This window comes from Lipotes vexillifer, unplaced genomic scaffold, assembly GCF_000442215.2.
Source record: "Lipotes vexillifer unplaced genomic scaffold, Lipotes_vexillifer_v1.1 scaffold691, whole genome shotgun sequence".
NCBI lineage: Eukaryota > Metazoa > Chordata > Mammalia > Artiodactyla > Lipotidae > Lipotes > Lipotes vexillifer.
The window spans coordinates 1399617-1417028 of NW_006788040.1; the positions used below are offsets into that span (position 1 = coordinate 1399617).

The window sequence follows — 17412 nt, forward strand, 5'->3', positions numbered from 1 at the left end:
GATTTGACAGTTTCCCTAACGTTTCATTGTTAGGGAATCTTTTGTTCTTGGCTTTTTTTGATTAGCATAATGTTTTTGAGGTTCATACTGTTATCACCTGTGTCAGTAATTCACCCCTTTTTTGTCTAACTTCATGGAGGCATATCATATAACGAACGTACCCATTTCAAGTGCACAATTCAATGTTTCTTTTTCGTAAATTTACCAAGTTCTGTACCCATCACTACACATCAGTTTTAGAACATTTCCACTGGCCCAGTAAGATCCCTCACCCCCATTTACTGTGAAACCCAGCCAACTCCTAATCCCTGGCAGCTGGTAATCTGCTTTCTGTCTGTATAGGTTTGCCTTTTCTGGACATTTCATATAAATGGACTCATACAGCATGTGGTCTATTGGGCCTGGCTTCCTTCACCCTGTATAATATTTTCGAAGTTTATCCTTGTCATAGTGGGTAGCAATAGTTTGTTCCTTTTTATTGGTGAGTAGATTTCATTATATGAGTGTACTACAGCTTATTGATCCATTCACCAAGACAGGGGATTTAAATTTAATCCGTGCCTCCTAAGTGGGGTGTATACAACCCCTGCCCCTGGAGACATATAATCCTGAAGGATAAACATGTCCCATATTTCTGGGACATCAGTGTTACACAAAGATTTACTCAAAGTTTAAATCATTAACTGGGGAAACTAATTTTTGGAACATGCACTGTGTGCCAGGCACTGGCTAAGCCTTTGAGAATAATTAACTTTGAGTCATACATCGGGTACGTGGGGTTTGGAAGTCATAATCTCACCCATGTTTTGTTTGACCTCAGAGCCCTTTATACCCTCCTAGACAGCTGTCAGCTTGATGCAGGAGCTAAAGTTCCCCTTGAAACCTCTATTGCCTTATTCATAACAGGGATTCTGGGTCCACAGGGTGAGGGGAAAGGGTTATTGTGTTTAAAAAATGTTCCTCTGAGCAATGCAGGGTCTATTTACAGAGTGCAGCAGGTTCCTGGGATAGAGGAGAAAGAAAGGAATTTCTGCTTTCTTCGGGACCACACTGGGAAGCAGCCTTGCAGATAAGTATTCAAACTTACCAGCCCACAGCCTACCAGCCTGCCCTCTCCTGGTCCGTACAGGAAAGTACAGCATCCCCGAATCCCCAAGTCAGGGGAGAAATCAGTGCTGCGGCTCATTCACTTCTATGCCACAAAGAAAGAGCTTGTCCCTATTTTATGGGGCCCCAGAAAGTAATTTTCCTACCCCACTTTTGGCATCAAGGCTAGTATTCCCACCATCGGGAACTTCTGAGGAACTGAGTTTAATGACTTCATCTTGAGCACTTGTAGATCTGGTGTCAGAAGGAGACTGGGGACTCCTGGTGATTTGGGCTGGCCCTTCCCTTCTCAGTTCTGACCCTCTGTCATCATGTTTATAAAACTTGGCTAGGACTCCTTTGCCTGGCAGTCAAGCGGGGACCTTGGCACTGTGACCCTGTGGCACGTGCGTCGCCGTGTAAGGGTCTGAGTACATCTCCAGCTCTGGACCCATGCCCTAAGTCCAGGTGCTGACAGCAAGCTCTGAAAATATGCCAAGAGGGCCCCTGACTCTCCTGGCCCAGGTCTGCTAGTGGACTGGAGACCTGGGGTAGTCATCAAAGAGCCCCAGCCCACCATCTGACTCCCCAAGCTTTTCTTTTTCTGGGGCATCAGAAGAGAGAATGGGAGATGAGGGCGGGGGCATAAAGATAACTGAGGCTGTGCAGAAGGGCGCTTCCTACGTCCCATCCACTGCTTCAAACTACGGGTTATTACTGTGCGCTTCGGGTGAGTGTCTGGACGGGCTGGGCTCCACAGCTCAGAGAGAGGGGCCGACTTCCCACGGCTACACGGGATGACAGAGCTGGGACCACATCTCCAGATCCCCGGCTCTGTTTGCTGCTCTCACTCACGCTGTTTCCCCTTTCTCTGGGATCACATTCCGCTGCCAGCAGGGAACAGGGAGGCGGCTGAAGGGAGCCAGGGGTGTTCTGGGCTGGGAGGGAGGGAGGTGGGGGGCGCGGAGCCTGGGCCCGGCCTCCCTGGCTCCTGGGGCGGGGCCATCTTGTTAGCAGAGACTCGCGGCCCGGGCTGGGGAGGGGGCCTGGGTGCGGTTTTCTCCCGTGTCGTGGTTGGCTCTTTTGTCTTCCAGGATGGACCTGTAGGGTCTGCGTGGGGTAGGAGCTGGGAGCTGCACGCTGCCAGGTAAGCCCGGGTAGGTGTCAGGGAGGGGTTCCGCTGCGCTTCGTTTCTTGGAGGCTGATTCTCCCCCCATCCAGGCCCAGGTCCCCAGGTCTGGCCCAAACACTCCTGCCGTTGTGCGTGGTCCCGTGGAGGTGGTGGGACTGAATCAAGAGCATTGCGGATCGGTCCATGGCAGAGATTTCAGCACATGCCTTCATCCAGCACAAACATGGACCAAGCGCCTTCTCCCGGCTAGAAGCTGAGGATCTGGAGGTCAACACGAGATGCGGTCCCACCCTCTCAGGTCTTCATGTAAGAACGTGCTTTATCACAGTCTCTGTGAGGGAATGAGCTCCCCGTCCTGGGAGGGGTGTGTGTGTGTGTGTGTGTGTGTGTGTGTGTACGTGTGTGTGTGTGTACGTGTGTGTGTTGGGGGAGAGGCGTACCGAGGTCCCCTCAGCGGGACTGTTGTAAAGGGAAGCCGAGCCTCCCGAGGACTGTGAAGGCCCTTTCTGCCCACCTGGACACTTGCTTCTTGTCCGCCCGTGAAGCCTGTGGGCCGGCTCCGGGGCCCCTTTATTGCTTTTACACCCCTTATGCGAGATTTGCCAAGATGGGGCACCCCCTGTATGCGTTATGAGCATCCGAAGCCCTCACGCCGCCCTGTCTCAGTCTTGATGGCACAGGAGGGAGACTGGGGGTCTTTGAAGGGCCCCCTCAGAGGTGCGGCTGTGGGAAGCCGGGGTGCAGGCTAGGCCCCCATCCTCACTTGCTGTGCCTGCTCCGGCTGCCCCTCCAGGACTCCCAGGTGACCCTGGACTCTGGCCACGGTGACACAGGGAGCGGCCTTTGGTGGTTTTCAGGAACCCTGGACAATTCCCCGGAGACCTCATCCTTCCCAACTCCTGGGCTGGAGACCCCGGGGATAAAGGCCCCCTCCTTGTTGGTGCTCAGCCGAGGACAGGACCTGGCTCTGGAGGACAGCACGAGGGCTGTGAGGGAGGCTGGCAGCTCACCGTCCCCTCCGATTCTGTCTGGACCTGCCTGCTGGGCCCTACGGTCCAGGCCTGGAGGCCCTAAGGCCTGACCCCGTGAGGACTTGATTTCTCCTTGAATCCCTGCCAGCGACCAGGCAGAGCTGGGCCTGGGCCAAGGCCCCGCTGACCACACCCTCGCCAAGGCTGGGTCTCCAAGGACCCTACAGGACAGGGGCAGGAACCTGGGACCAGAGTTGGGGAGGAGCTCCCAGTGGGATAGAGGGTGGATGCAGCTCCCGGGGCGCCACTGGCTGGAGTCTGTCTTGCGCCGTTTGCTGTGTGAGTGATTCTCGTTTTTTGTGGGAGCTTCTTGGACGGGGCTTTTCCTTGCTTCTCTCCCTGATGGTGACCAGGAGGAGGCAGGTGGGCCTGGGCGGAGCTTGGGCCTTTCCCTAGTGTTACGGAGCTCTGGGAGGGGCTATCCTGAAAGGAGAGAGTTTCCAAGAGACCCCGCTGGAGGCGGGGGGAGGGGTGTGCATCGTCGTGGCGCTCAGCAGAAAGAGACAGACACCGGGCCTTGCTCCGGACATCCAAAGGGAATGGTCTGGAATCAGCCTCACCCCAGCCTAATCTCAGACCCTGCCCCTTGCCACACCCCTGTCCCTGGGGAGCAAAGGCAGGCAGGGCAGGCTCCCCACACGTGCAGCTTCCGCATCACGCGGCACAGACTCACTTGCACGCCCCCCTCCTCGTTCTCCACTCCCTCCAGCCCCCGCAGCGGGGCCAGTCCCAGTGCTGGCACAAGAGCTGCCTCGGCTTTCCTTAGGCAAGTTTAAGAGCCCCAACGTCCTTTTCCCAGGGTGGGGAGGGGACCTGTTTTAGTCAGCTTGGGCTGCCATAACAGAGTACCACACTGGGATGGCTGAAACCACAGAAATGCATTTTCTTGTAGTTATGGAGGCTGGAAGTCGGAGATCAAGGTGGCAGGGATGGTTTGTGGTGAGGCCTGTCTCCTTGGCTTGCAGATAGGAACTTATTGCTGTGTTCTCACATGGCCTTTTCTCTGTGCATACAGAGAGAGAGAGAGAGAGACAGAGACAGAGAGAGACAGAGAGAAATAGATATCTGGTGTCTCTTCCACTTCTTATAAGGGCACCAGTCCTATGGGATTAGGGCCTCATCCTAATGACCTCATTTAACCTTCATTACCTACATAAAAGCCCTATCTCCAAATATAGTCACATTGGGGGTCACAGCTTCAACCTATGAATTTGGGGGGAGACACAATTCAGTCCACAGCAGGTGGTCACCACAAACATGGACAGCTGGAGCCAACTCCCCTTTAGAATTCCCACCCCCAGTAGGGAGGAGGAGGAGGAGGAATAGAGGCCTGGGAAGTAGAAACATTGGGAGATTCTGTGCGAGGGTGGCCCTGGAGGCCTCGGGGAGACACCGGACCCAGTGCAGCGAGGAGGCGCCCCCAGCAGAGGGCTGTTACGGGAAGAGCTTGGGCTATGGAGTCTGAGGGTGCGCAGTCTGCCGTACAACCTTGGGCAACTCACCTCACCCCTGTGAGTCCAATTTCCACTCTGAAACTGGAGCCATCTGCTCACCTGGGCGTGGGGGGGGGGGCGGGCACAGGGAGAAGTCAGTGAGATCATGCACCTGGCACAGCGCCTGACTCTTAGTAGGTGCTCAATAAACACTCCCATCCATCTTGGAGTTTAGATTTAGGGCTTCTCTTTGGCACTCTGGACTTTAAACTCCTCATCTTTGATCCAGAGGCATTTCTGACTCTTGTGTTTTTAATATCCCTCTCTAATCAGATTGAGGAATTGGCTGCATTGCATGGCCTCCATAGTAGCTCCAAATGCTTCCTGGGGAATTTAATATCTACCCCTCTCATCAGAATTGAGCACCTACTGTGAGCCCTTCCCAGTACTACTCGCTTGAGGGGAATATAAGTGAAGATATGACCATGATTCAAGCCTGCAGGATATCACAGCCACGCCGAGTGGGAGAAAACCAGCTCACACAGAGAATTAGGGGACGGGGCAGAAAACAGTCTACTGAGGCACGGGTTCTCGGTGCTTGAGTGGGTGGGAGTAAGACCCCAGAGTAGGCTGAAAAGGCTTCCCAGCAAGGCTGAACTAATCAGGACCTTGGAGGATGAGAAAGATGTGGTTTAGCTGAGAGTTTCCAAGGGAAAATTAGAGCAGAGATGCCCAAAGTAAGTTCTAGGAGACGTCACTGCTCTTTAAAAAAAAAAAAGTTCAAATTCAGTAGGTTTCTGTAGTGCAGGGCTTATCAGAGCCTCTGAAAGTGAATTGTGAATACTCAAGGACAGACAAAAGATTAAGTGTTTCCCCCCAAACTTTACTGGCAACAGAACCCTTTTCTTACAGAGCATCAGTTAGAACCGTGGAGAGTCTACAAGGGGGTTTATGTGGGAAAATTACAACTGTGAAAAGAGATGACAAAACTAGGGCACACTCAGGTGCTCTGTAGCAGCGGCTGGAAAGGCAGCCCTTTCCCTGGGGCTGGGAAGTCTGAACTTGGTTCCAGGAGCCAGGTGCGCTCTATGCAGTTTTAGTATTTGGGGGAGGGCAGGCCATTGGTTGGAGTAGCCAGAGGCCTGGCAGTAGGGGACAGAGAAGCTGTCCACTGGACCCAGCGGCTCTAGGGCAACAGACCTTCTGTGAGAAGATGCTGGTGTGTGCGCGCATGCGTGTGTGTGCGCGCGTGCCTGAGTGTGACAGGATCCAGCCTTCTGGGAAGGGGATGGCCAGAACCAGGCAGGGGGTTTCCAGCCAGAAGCAGCAGGGTCCATTTTCAGGGGGACTGAAGTGTGTGTGGGAGGGCCCCTGAGGCCCAAAGCTGAGAAGTAGGGAAGCCAAATTCTTCTGGGCAGGGTCTACGTGGCTAGCCTTGATTCTGGTGGGGCTGAGGAGCTGGGAGGCAGACCCCCTGCCCTGGTCAGACCCGGCTCCCTGGCGGGCGGGGGCGGGAGGCCTCTGGAGCTGCAGCTGGAGGGGCTGGGGCAGTGTTGCATGGTGTGATTAACCTACTAACACAGGGCTCGGCCGGGACGCTGTGGCGTGTGACGAGGTGCCCGGCCTTCTGCCAACCGACTAACCCACTAACCAGGCCCGAGCATGCCCTACTAACCCCCTGCAGCCAGACCCTACTAACCTTGCAGCTCGTGGGCCTTTCCAGGGGCTACGATGTGGGGCAGACGAGGCTCCGGAAGCCCCTGCCCAGGGCCTGGGATCTCTGTGCAGACCCACATTCCAGGACAGGGCGTGCAAACAGGACCCACCAACTCTGCTGCTTCCTGCTGGGTGACTCTGAGCAAGTCACCTCACCTCTCTGAACCCCAGTTTCCTCGGCAGTAGAGTGGGAGGCCCGTTCCTCACCTCACAGGTGGCAGTGAGGATTCCCAGGAATATAAAGCTCTTGACACATGGCAGATGCTTAAAACGTATATATGAGGGCAGGGGTGGGAGACCCAGAAAACTCGACCCATCACGTACCCTGGCAGACCCTGGTCGCTCTGGGTGGTCTGCACACAGACCCCTCTGCCTGGGGCTGGACACTTGCTTTGAACCCCTAATTAGCGTCTCTTCCCCACACTCTCCCTCCTCCTCAGCTTTCTTTCCGTAGACAGCTTTTTTTCAATTACTAACCCGTCTAACCCCGGGGGGCCTCAACTGCACCCCGACCACCCCTTAACAAACTAATGGACCTGCGTGTGTTCTTCCTTTTCTCCTAGCGACTCCCAGTGTGTGTCTGCTGAGGTGCCCCTGTCCGCTGGTGCTGTGCTCTGACTTACTAACCCAGCCCCTACTAACTCTGTTTTCTCTTCTTACTAACCCCAGCCCTGCCGAGCTCTGGGCACCCCCTCGGGGCTGGTCCCCCTCCTTTTGGCAAGCGAATGTCCTGGGGCTGGCCTTGCAGACAGATGCCCCACTTTGCTGCCCCGATCGGCTGTGAGTTCAGAGTCCACTGGGCCGGTTCTACTAACCACACCAGTGGCCCAGAGGAAAAGGTGGTCCTGCGGGTGTGGGAGGGAGGCCGACCTCTGAGCACAGCATCCCTCCTCTGTGCACAAGGCTGGTTGCCACTGGGAGTGGACGGGAGCAGGGCAACTTCTGGGGTGTGAGTGTGGAGGCCTGTGGGTCTAGAATGCGGAGCTCGGCTCCTCCCAGCCAAGGGAGCAGAGAGGAGGCGCCTGTGTGTCCTTCTCTGGAGGGAAGCGAGGGTAGAATCTTCTGCACTGGCCAGTGGCCGGTAGAGGCGCGGTGCAATTAATGAAAGGCGCGTCCTGCACAGGAAGTCAGCAAAGGGGCGTGTCTCGCACAGGAAGTTAGTAAAGGGGCGTGTCCCACACCGGAAGTCAGTAAGTGAAGACTTCCCCACATTGGAAGTCGCTGAAAGGGTCTTAACCGCAGTGGAAATCACTGAGTGGAGCATTTAGTACAGGAAAGTCAGCCAGAGGGGGCATTTCCCACATTTGAAGGATGGGAAGAGGGGTATCTTTTACACCAGAAGTCAGGGAGAGGGGACTTTTGGCCTTATCACAAGGTGCTGAGAAGGAATGGCCAAGAGGTCAGTGAGAGGGGCCTTTCCTAGAACGAGAACTTGGCTAGAGGGGCCCTTCTCATTCCTGGAGCTGGGAGACCCGGGTTTCCCACACTGGAAGTAGATGTGGGCCTTTTTTTCTACTGAAGTCATTGAGAAGGGCAGTCCACAGGGGGAAGTTTGAGAAACCAGGCAAGAAAGCAGACCTTGGGTTCGGGGTTTGCAGGAGAAAGCGGGAAGCAACAGATGAACCCCAGGCGCCCACGGAGCCCTGCAGACCGTCAGGCCAGCCAGAAATTCATCCCTGGCTCCCTGTCCTGTTCACACCCATGTCCCTACACCAGCCTGCCTCCCCAGAGCCCGCCAGCTGCTAAGCCAGGGCCACACCTGGGGGTGATTTTGTGCCTCACCTCCAGTGGGCACCTTGGTCTCTTTGGGCTAATCTCTGGCTCCTTTGCACTAACTCTTGCTCTCACCCAGCTAATCCCTGTCTCGCCCTAGCTGCCCCAGAGGGCTGACCACTAACAGCCAACCCTACCCACCTGGGGGCTCCAGCCTCCTGGCCTGGCTCTGACCTGCTCTGAATTAACCCCTCCTTCACCTGACTAACTCCTACCCTCCTGATCTGTTCCCTTCAGCAGAAACTAACGGCTTGTGGATTTCTTTCTGACTAACAACAGGTCTAACCCTCCTCGTCACTATTAACAGCTTGGATGTCGGCATGGCTGGGACTGGGCTAACACAGGTTTGGGACTTGACTAACACAGGGAGAGGTGGAGCTAGTCGTGTTGGACGTGGTCACTGCTCTGGGGAAGAGCCATCTGGTCAGGAAAGTTCTCAGTACTCTAAAGGAGGGGCTGGGCTGTGGCTCAGGCCTGATGGAGGAGTGGTGTCTTTTGAGGTGGGGTCAGAAACAAAGTCAGCCTCCCAAGATTTTGGCCACTGGACATATGCTATCAACCCCTTATAACCTGCATTTGGGCTCTGATTCTTTTCAACAATAGCCTGATAGTTGCAATAGTGGATGCAGCGTTTGTGGCCCTAAAAATGCCCGTCTGGTGTGTACAGAGGATATGCCATTGTGTATGGAATTATCAGTCATCAGGTGAGGGCCTAGAGTCCTTGATTTGGGGTCTTTAGAGCTTTGGAAGCTCTAGGACATAAAACTTTAGATTGGAATAGTCAGACCAGTTGTAAATCTATCACCCATTTACACCTTGGTGTAAATTAGCTCAGCTTTCTCTTCTAACTTCTGTGCAATTTAGCTGCCCTGAGATGAAGACAGTTTGGCTGGAAGGGAGTTTGGATCTCTTCAGTGCTGGGGGAGGGTCCTCTGGGAGCAGAGAGGAGAAGCAACGAGTCCAGGGGTTCTTGGGTGGGAGTAAGAGGGGGCACCAGGTCGGGGGGGGGGATGGGAAGAGGGTGCAGATTTGCTGGCTCAGTCTGGTAGTCAGGGTCTGTGGGAGAGGACAGCTCAAGGCAGGGCCTGGAGGACTGGATCAGCTCAGGGGCAGGGTCAGAGGCCTGCCTGGAGGCCTTGCAGGCAAGTTGCTTGGGTCACTGAATACTGCTCTGGGGTTAAAAGCTTCTCTGATAGGCAGGGACTCAGAGCTAATTTAGCGGAGCTGGTGGTGAGGCCTGAAGGGCGATCCAGAGGCCTGAGCCGCAAAGGGAAGGAGAGGAGAATGCATCCGGAGGAGCCTGCAGAACCGGGGCTGGGGTGGAGCCTGCACTGGGGAAAGCACGTGCCTGCTGCCCTCTAGTGGCTGCCTTGCCCCATTTCACTCGAAGCATTTCCCATTCCGGGGGCCTTTTTATTCAACCACAAAGACTTGATGCTGCTGAGGACCTACTATGTGCCCAGCACTGCTCTGGGTCTGGGACCCACGCACGGGCTTTTCCACAGTGCTCGTCTAGCTCAGTGGGGGAGATGGAGAAAATAAACAGGTAATGCAGTAAGATGGGTGCCATGACAGGGATGGTGGGGCTGTGAAAGCACCCAGGAGACAGACAAGGATGAGATGCACCTACTGCGTGCCAGGCACGGTGCTAGGCGTTGGGGAGGACTGGTGATTAAACATCACACAATCTTCAGGAACGTTAATGCTAGCGTATTTAGTGGGGGTGGGGTAGAGTGAGGTGTGGGCAGTCAGGGTAAATTTTCTAAGAGGAAGACATCTAAGCCAAGCCCTGGCTGGGCAGAGTAGTGGGGATGAGTTCCAGGAAGTGGGAATGGTGGACACAAAGTTCTGGGGATCAGAGAGGATCGAAGAAATTCTGGAAAGGTCGTGGAGAGCGCAGCAGGAGGCAGGTGGGAAATGGACAAATACCAGATGGTGCTGCCAGAGAGTTTATCCCAGGGGCAGTGGCGGTGCGCTGTGCATGTGATCTGAGGTGAGAGGTTAGATTTGAGTTCTAGGCTGACCGAGTGACTGTTTCAGCCCAGGTGGAATTCTGGGGAGCTTCTAATACGTTCTGGCCAAATTTTAGAAAACTGGTTCGAAGTTCTTGAAAGGAGGACCCTCAAATCCACCTTAAGATAAATAAGGTGGGCCATGTTCCTGCCAGGCAGGGGCCTGGTGGAGGGAGCAATGATGGCTTGGAAGAAGAAAAGCCTTAAAAGCACATCATCCCCAGCCCCTGGTGTCATGCCACTCCAGGAGAAGATCCGAGGGCATGTGGTCACTGGCTGGGAGAATCTCACTGGTGAGGGACCTTGTTAGTCCTGTGTGGCTGCAAAGCGGGGGCAGGCAGGCGTGGAGGACGCTTCCAAGAGGCTGGTCCCAGGGAGGGAAAAACGCATCTTGGTGGTTAATGAACCTTCTGGAGGCAGAAGGATTGGGACCAGGCCACCTTTGAGACTGACGATGGTGGTGGAATTCTAGGATCCTGTGTGAGTGCGTGTGTCCTCGACTTCATACTAGAGGAAGCTGAGCCCAAGAAGGCAACTCTGCCCTCCACCCCCTGACCCGGCCGTGCTGATGCCCACCCTGGCCTTGACTCCACTGAACAGCCAGCTCGTTAGGAGCAGGACCTCGGGAGCTGGGGAGCTGGCCTCCCAGATGGAAGGGGAGGCTTAATCCTTTAATAGGCAGCGTGGAGGGACTGGCGACTGTGGTCCCTGCCGGGGGGCTGTGCTTGTGTAGATATTGATAGTGTACATATTGAGCTGGAGGGATACGCTGCAGGGGATGGGGCTGGTCCCATCCCTACAAAAGACCCCAAAGGCCCTCTTGAGAATCTACCCAGGGACCCACTGTTTTACTTGAATAGACCAGAGACGACATTTTCCACGTCATTGCCTCCGGGGATGCTGAAGGTGGGGACAGAAATTCTGCTGTTGATTAAAAACAATATTTTTACGTGGATCCAGCAACGGAGTTTGAACTTGGCATTTTGTTTTCACCCACGAATGTAGTTTCTTTTGTTGAAAATACCATTTTGATATTAAAACTAACTTACACCCAAAGGATGACTGTGGCTTAAGAGGCTTGGAGGCGAGGTGGGTGGGGAGGGGAGAGCCAGTGGCATTTTCAAGGAATAGGAGTGGGCTCTGCCAGCCTTTTCTCAAGACCATGACCTTAAAAGTCAACACAATAGGGTACAGATTTCATTTGTAATTTGTGGGAAAACACACAAAAGTTACCATCTTAAATAAATTTATTTTTAAAATGGTTATTTAATTTTATTTATTTGTGGCTGCGTCGGGTCTTCGTCGCTGCGCGCGGGCTTTTCTCTAGTTGCGGCGAGCAGGGGCTACTCTTCGTTGCGGTGCACGGGCTTCTCATTGCGGTGGGTTCTCGTTGCGGAGCACGGGCTCTAGGCACATGGGCTTCAGTAGTTGCGGCTTGCAGGCTCTAGAGCGCAGGCTCAGTAGTTGTGGCGCACGGGCCTAGTTGCTCTGCAGCATGTGGGACCTCCCCGGACCAGGGCTTGAACCCCCATCTCCTGCACTGGCAGGTGGATTCTTAACCACTGCGCCACCACGGAAGCCCTACCATCTTAATCATTTTTAAGTACACAATTCAGTGGTACTGAATTACAAAGGTACAAAGTTACAATGGTAACACTGTTGTGCAACCATCACCACTATCAATGTATTTTTTAAATAGCACTACTTTGTGCCTAGGACAGTGCCTCAGAGAAAATCCATATCTCTTCTCACCTCCTCTCTCTTTCCTTCTCTCCCTTTATTCACCTAGAAACCATTCACTGAGTCCATCCTGTATATCGGGCACTGCCCTACTCTCTGGGATGCCAGGCTGCCTGCCTTTCTGTTTCTCTAGGGCAACTACCTTTTTCTCACTCCAGGATCTTTGCACTGGCTGTTCCCTTTTCCCATGGCTGACTTCTTTGTGGCCCTGAGGTCTCAGCCGAATGTCACCTCCTCACAGACATCTCCCCTGACCACCCCATCCATAGTGATTCTATCGTTTTTGTTCTCAAATATTTTGGTCCTAGGACCCCTTTATACTCCTACCATATAGTAAATGGTCACCCCCGAGTCCTCCTGGGCTCTGCCCACTCACAAGGCTCAACTGGTTTCCCATTTCATTCATTCAACAAAACCTTCTAATGGCCGAAAAGCACATGAAAAGATGCTCAACATCACTAATCATTAGAGAAATGCAAATCAAAACTACAGTGAGGTATCATCTCACACCAGTCAGAATGGCCATCATCAAAAAATCTACAAACAATAAGTGCTGGAGAGGGTGTAGAGAAAGGGTAACCCTCTTGCACTGTTGGTGGGAATGTGATAGTTGGTGCAGCCACTATGGAAACCAGTATGGAGGCTCCTTAAAAAACTAATAATAGAGCTACCATATGACCCAGCAATCCCACTCCTGGGCATATATCTGGAAAAAATGAAAACTCGAATTCAGAAAGATACATGTACCCCAATGTTCATAGCGGCACTATTTATAATTGCCAAGACATGGAAGCAACCTAAATGTCTATCGACAAAGGAATGGATAAAGAAGATGTGGCATGTATATACAATGGAATAATACTCAGCCATAAAAAATGCAATAATGCCATTTGCAGCAGCATGGATGGAGCTAGAGATTGTCTCACTGAGTGAAGTCAGACAGAGAAAGACAAATATCATATGAGGAATATTATATGAGGAATCTAAAAAAGTGGTACAAATGAACTTAGTTACAAAACAAAACTAGAGTTCCAGATGTAGAAAACAAACTATGGTTACCAAGGGGGGGGGAGGCATAAATTGGGAGGTTGGGATTGACATATACACACTACTATATATAGAATAGGTAATAAGGGCCTACTGTATAGCACAGGGAACTCTACTCAATACTCTGTAGTGACATATATGGGAAGAGAATCTAAAAAAGAGTGTGGATATATGCATATGTATAACAGATTCACTTGGCTGTACAGCAGAAACTAACACAACATTGTAAATCAACTATACTCCAATAAAAAATTTTAAAAAGATCTTCTTATCGTCCTACTGTGTGTGAAGCACCACCTTGGGTGCCCAGGGCACAGGCAGAAGCAGACAGGTATCACCCCTGCCTTTGTGGAACTCACAGCCCAGGGGAGGCAGCTGCGCTCAGCTCTTCAAGGACAGGGAACACCTCACAGGGAGAAAAAGAGGAGAGAGAAATCGTCACAGAGAGAGTCTACCATATTATAAATTAGAACTGAGATGTTTTAGGAAGACTGGTTTATCCATTCATTACCATAATAGAAATGAAAACTGAGACTTTTAGAAGACTTGTTTATTAATTCACTAAAAAAAGACAATAAAAATAAACATTGCATGCTAACATAAATAACACTTTATGAAAAACAACTGTTTCCAAAACGAAGTTTGTGAGAAGACTCTGTTTTTCGGTAAATCTCTTTAATGTCTGGCTTAATAGAAGACAGAGTCTGTTGGATTCTGATATCTGCTTCTGCATTCAGTCTGCTGCAATATCATATGTCCATGTAGACCCTGCAAAACTCCACCGTGCACTTGTGAGCGAAGGAGATGAAATGGACAAATTAACTTCTCTCTGGTCCCCAGACCTCAGGACTGCACCTTGAGAACTGCTCTGTCACAGAAACCTGTTTATTTCTTGCAGAAAACTTGTGCCCATCTGACATGACCTTGCTTACTCCTCTGATTCCTTGTTTACTGTCTGTCTCTGGTCTTGTTTATTGAACGTTCCTAGAAGGCAGGGTCCCAGAGCCCATTGGAGGTGCTCAAAGTGGCTGAACCAGAGCTGCAGTTCTCAGGCATGGCCAGCAGGTGACGGCATTGCACCAAGACCACCGCACTCTCTACTGGAAACCTGGTTCCTCTCTGGGGCTTTTGGTGGAGGCTCTGTGGGGATACCTTTTGGATTCCAGAGTTTCAGGGCATTGGGTGGGCCTGGTATGGGTGGGGGAAGGGAAAAGGCGGGAGAGAATGCAGTTTTGGACAGAAGCTTTGGAAAAGCTTTGCTCATTTCTGCTGAGGGCTTCTGTTCTTAATAGAAGCCAAGCCAAGTGACTTCTCCTCTTGAAGCCTGTTTTCTTCTCTGCAAAATGGGCAAACTATGATTTTGGCTTCCATTTCACCATGGTTCTCTCGGCAGAGGTCACTTTATTTTGACAACACTGGTGTTTCTGACAATTCAGGGTTCCCTAATATTCTCCCCCTAGAGTATTCCGAGAACCAAGCTGATGCTGTGGGCTCTGCCTGCAGGCAAGACCATTTCTCCTCATCCCACCTCCAAACCCCATGCTTCAGCCCACCCGGGTCGACATAAGATGGCCGTTGCCATTTTCCACGTGCTTACTGTGTGCCACGCTCTGTGCTAAATGGTTCCTATGTGTTGGCTCCTGGAGCACTCACAGTATTTGAGAGGTGGGGCTTCCCTACCCCCATTTTTACGGGAGGGGGGCACTGAGGCTCAGAGAGGTGAAGAGACTTGCCCAGAGATGCACAGCTGGAGGATGGGGAATCCTAGGTCCAAGATGGTTACCATGGCGACAGGGGTACATCATCCCCAGATGCTGAGTCCATCTTCCCAGTAAGACTAAGCCCAGTCACTGTCTCTACACCGGCTTCTCTCTCCTGTTACTCCTTCTCCCTGCGAGGTGGCCCCCGTCCTTTGAGAACTGAACATAGTTTGTGTTTTCATATTTCTTTTGCTCATGTGCTGCCTCCTCTGGTCTGTGAATTCCATAAGGATAGGGATGATGCCTGCCTGCTTCATGGCTATACCCTGTGCTGCACCCAGCATCGTGCTTGGCACAGAGTTGGGGGTCCAGAAGATTTTGTTGAATGAATGAAATGGGGAGCCAGTGGAAACCTGAAAGTGGGCGGTGCCCCAAGCTGACTCAGGAGCAGCCAGCTCCACCCCTCGCTGGCTGCATGACCTACAGCTAGTGATCTCCCCTTTATCTCGCCTTAGTTTCTTCATCTGTAAAATGGGGATAACACCATATCCCCCTAAGAAGTTGCGAGGATTTGATAAGAGGAGATGCAAAGTATCAGCATGTGAAGGGTCCCCAATCCCCTTTTCCCCACACCTGTGGCTTCTACTGGCGCCGGGTAGGTAAGGTTTGCCAACGGAATCCAGGCAGAAGGTAGAACAGCCTGAGAATCTGACGGGGGAGCAACTGGGCCAAGTCACTGAGCAAACTGACAGGCAGCCCAGCTGGGGCTCAGGCCGCCGTGTCTTCCCAGCTCCTGAGCCCACCTGAATGCAGGCATCCCAACTCCCTGTGGGCGTTTCTCACCAGGTCCCATGGCAAATAAACAGAATCTCCAATGCCAAGTGGTCACAACAGGGTCAAAGCCACACAGCTGGGGTCGGTGGGGAGACAGAGGCCGCCCCGTGGAGAGCTGGTGCTGTTTAGCCTAAAACACAACGAGCTTTCCAGTCCTCTCCTGTGGGAAGGAGGCCTCCTCCCAGAGAAAAGCCCTGGAATGTAAGGAATGTTCTGGAGCCTCCAGCCTGGGCCCCAGGACAGGAGCGCCTTGGAAGCACAGGGCCGTGGGGGCACTTTCCCAGGGATTATCTCAGGGCCGCTGGGCCGCCGGGGAGCTCATACCAGACATCACCTTTTGGCATTGGGGTCAGGCCTCAAATGCCTCGAAGCTTTCCCAGGTTCTCAGTCTGGCAGCGACAGAGCTCCTGCTGGTCTTGTACTGTCTTGACTTCAGCCTCTCATCCAGTGCCAGCCCCCTGGGGTCTGGGGCCGGGTCCTGTGCTGGGCACTGAGGGGTACAGAAAAATCAGACTGAGCTCTGCTGTGAGCCAGCTGCGGGTGGGAAAGATCCAGTTTCAAATCTGAACTCAGATACTGTGTCATGTGGGACAAGTCACTTCACCTGTCCAGGCCTGTGTGTCCCCATGTGTAAGATGGGGTTAATAATGGGACCTCCTTCTTGGGATTATCATGAGGGTGAAAGGACCCCATGCATGGGCAGGTCCTGGTGCAGAGTAAGTGTGCAGCAAATGTTCGTTATTATTGTCACTGTGGTTGGTTGTATTTTCCAATCTCTCCCATCCCCTTCCATTTTCTTGAAGCTCAGTGGGTTTGTGACCATGGCAGAAGTGATGGTATGTGATTTCCAAGGCCGAGTCCAGCTCACTTGGAGCCTAGCCACCATGGTGTGAGGAAGCCCAAGCAGCTGTGAAGAGGCGTGTTGAGGACCTAAGCCCCCAACCCCTTTCCCCATCCACAGCCCTGGCTCAGCCCCCAGACCCATCAACTGGGCCATCTCAAAGGCGGATCCTTTAGCTCTAGCTGGGCGGCCCAGCTGATGCTGCATGGAGCAGAGACAGACGGTCCCCACTGAGCCTTTCCAAAGTTGCAGGTTCAGGAGCAAAAGAAATGATTCTAGTTTTAAGCCGCTAGGTCTTGGAGTGGATCCTTATGCAGAAACAGACAATAGATACAGTTCCTTTTAAGAAATGTCTTTGCTTCTCTCTTGCATGAACTCAGGATGTTTCCTCCCTCATCCTGGTCCTCTGCCAGCATCTCCCACCTCAGTGAAGAGCCCCACATCGCATCTCTGGTTGCCCAAAGACGAAATCTGGGAGAAGTCACGGATAGCTCTTGATTCTGCCCGTTTTCCTCCATCCCTCTGCCATTCCCCTCACCCACACCTCCAGCACTTCCGTCTTGGGCAGCCGGGGCAGCTTCCTTTCCTGACTTACACAGAACATTTTCTTACACAGAACAGGAATCTGATATATAAATGATGGGCAGAGTGGGTAAATCACAGGCGTACAACTTCATCTGCCTGGAGTGCTGGGTCTCAGCTTACAACCTTCATCTGTCTTTTCCTGGCCTGTCTCCTCTGTTCCCCAAGGCCCAGGAGGAGGCCACTCCAGCCACCAGGTCCTGTCTGCGCACAGCACCCTCAGAGGTCAGCGGGGGAAACAGACATGGAAACTAACACGTGAGGTACTTCCGGCCGTTCACTGCTATGGAAGAAGTCGAGGAGAGCGATGGGGACGTGTGTCCGGGGCGTGGACAAGGTCAGGTGGTGGCACTGAGCTGCTGGGAAGGAGTCAGCCATGTGATGTCAGGAGGAAGGGAGTGTCAGGCAGGGGGAAAAGCAGGGGCAAAGGCCCCGAGGTGGGGATGGGTTGGTGTGTTGGAGGGAAAGAGACAAGGCTGGGGGGG

The 17412-nt window shown here is 52.8% G+C and overlaps 1 pseudogene; it reads left to right on the forward strand.

The window, feature by feature from the left end:
• The first annotated feature begins 2401 nt into the window (after positions 1 to 2401).
• Positions 2402 to 17412, forward strand: part of LOC103071584 (lactoylglutathione lyase pseudogene) — a 34086-nt pseudogene continuing 19075 nt past the window's right edge.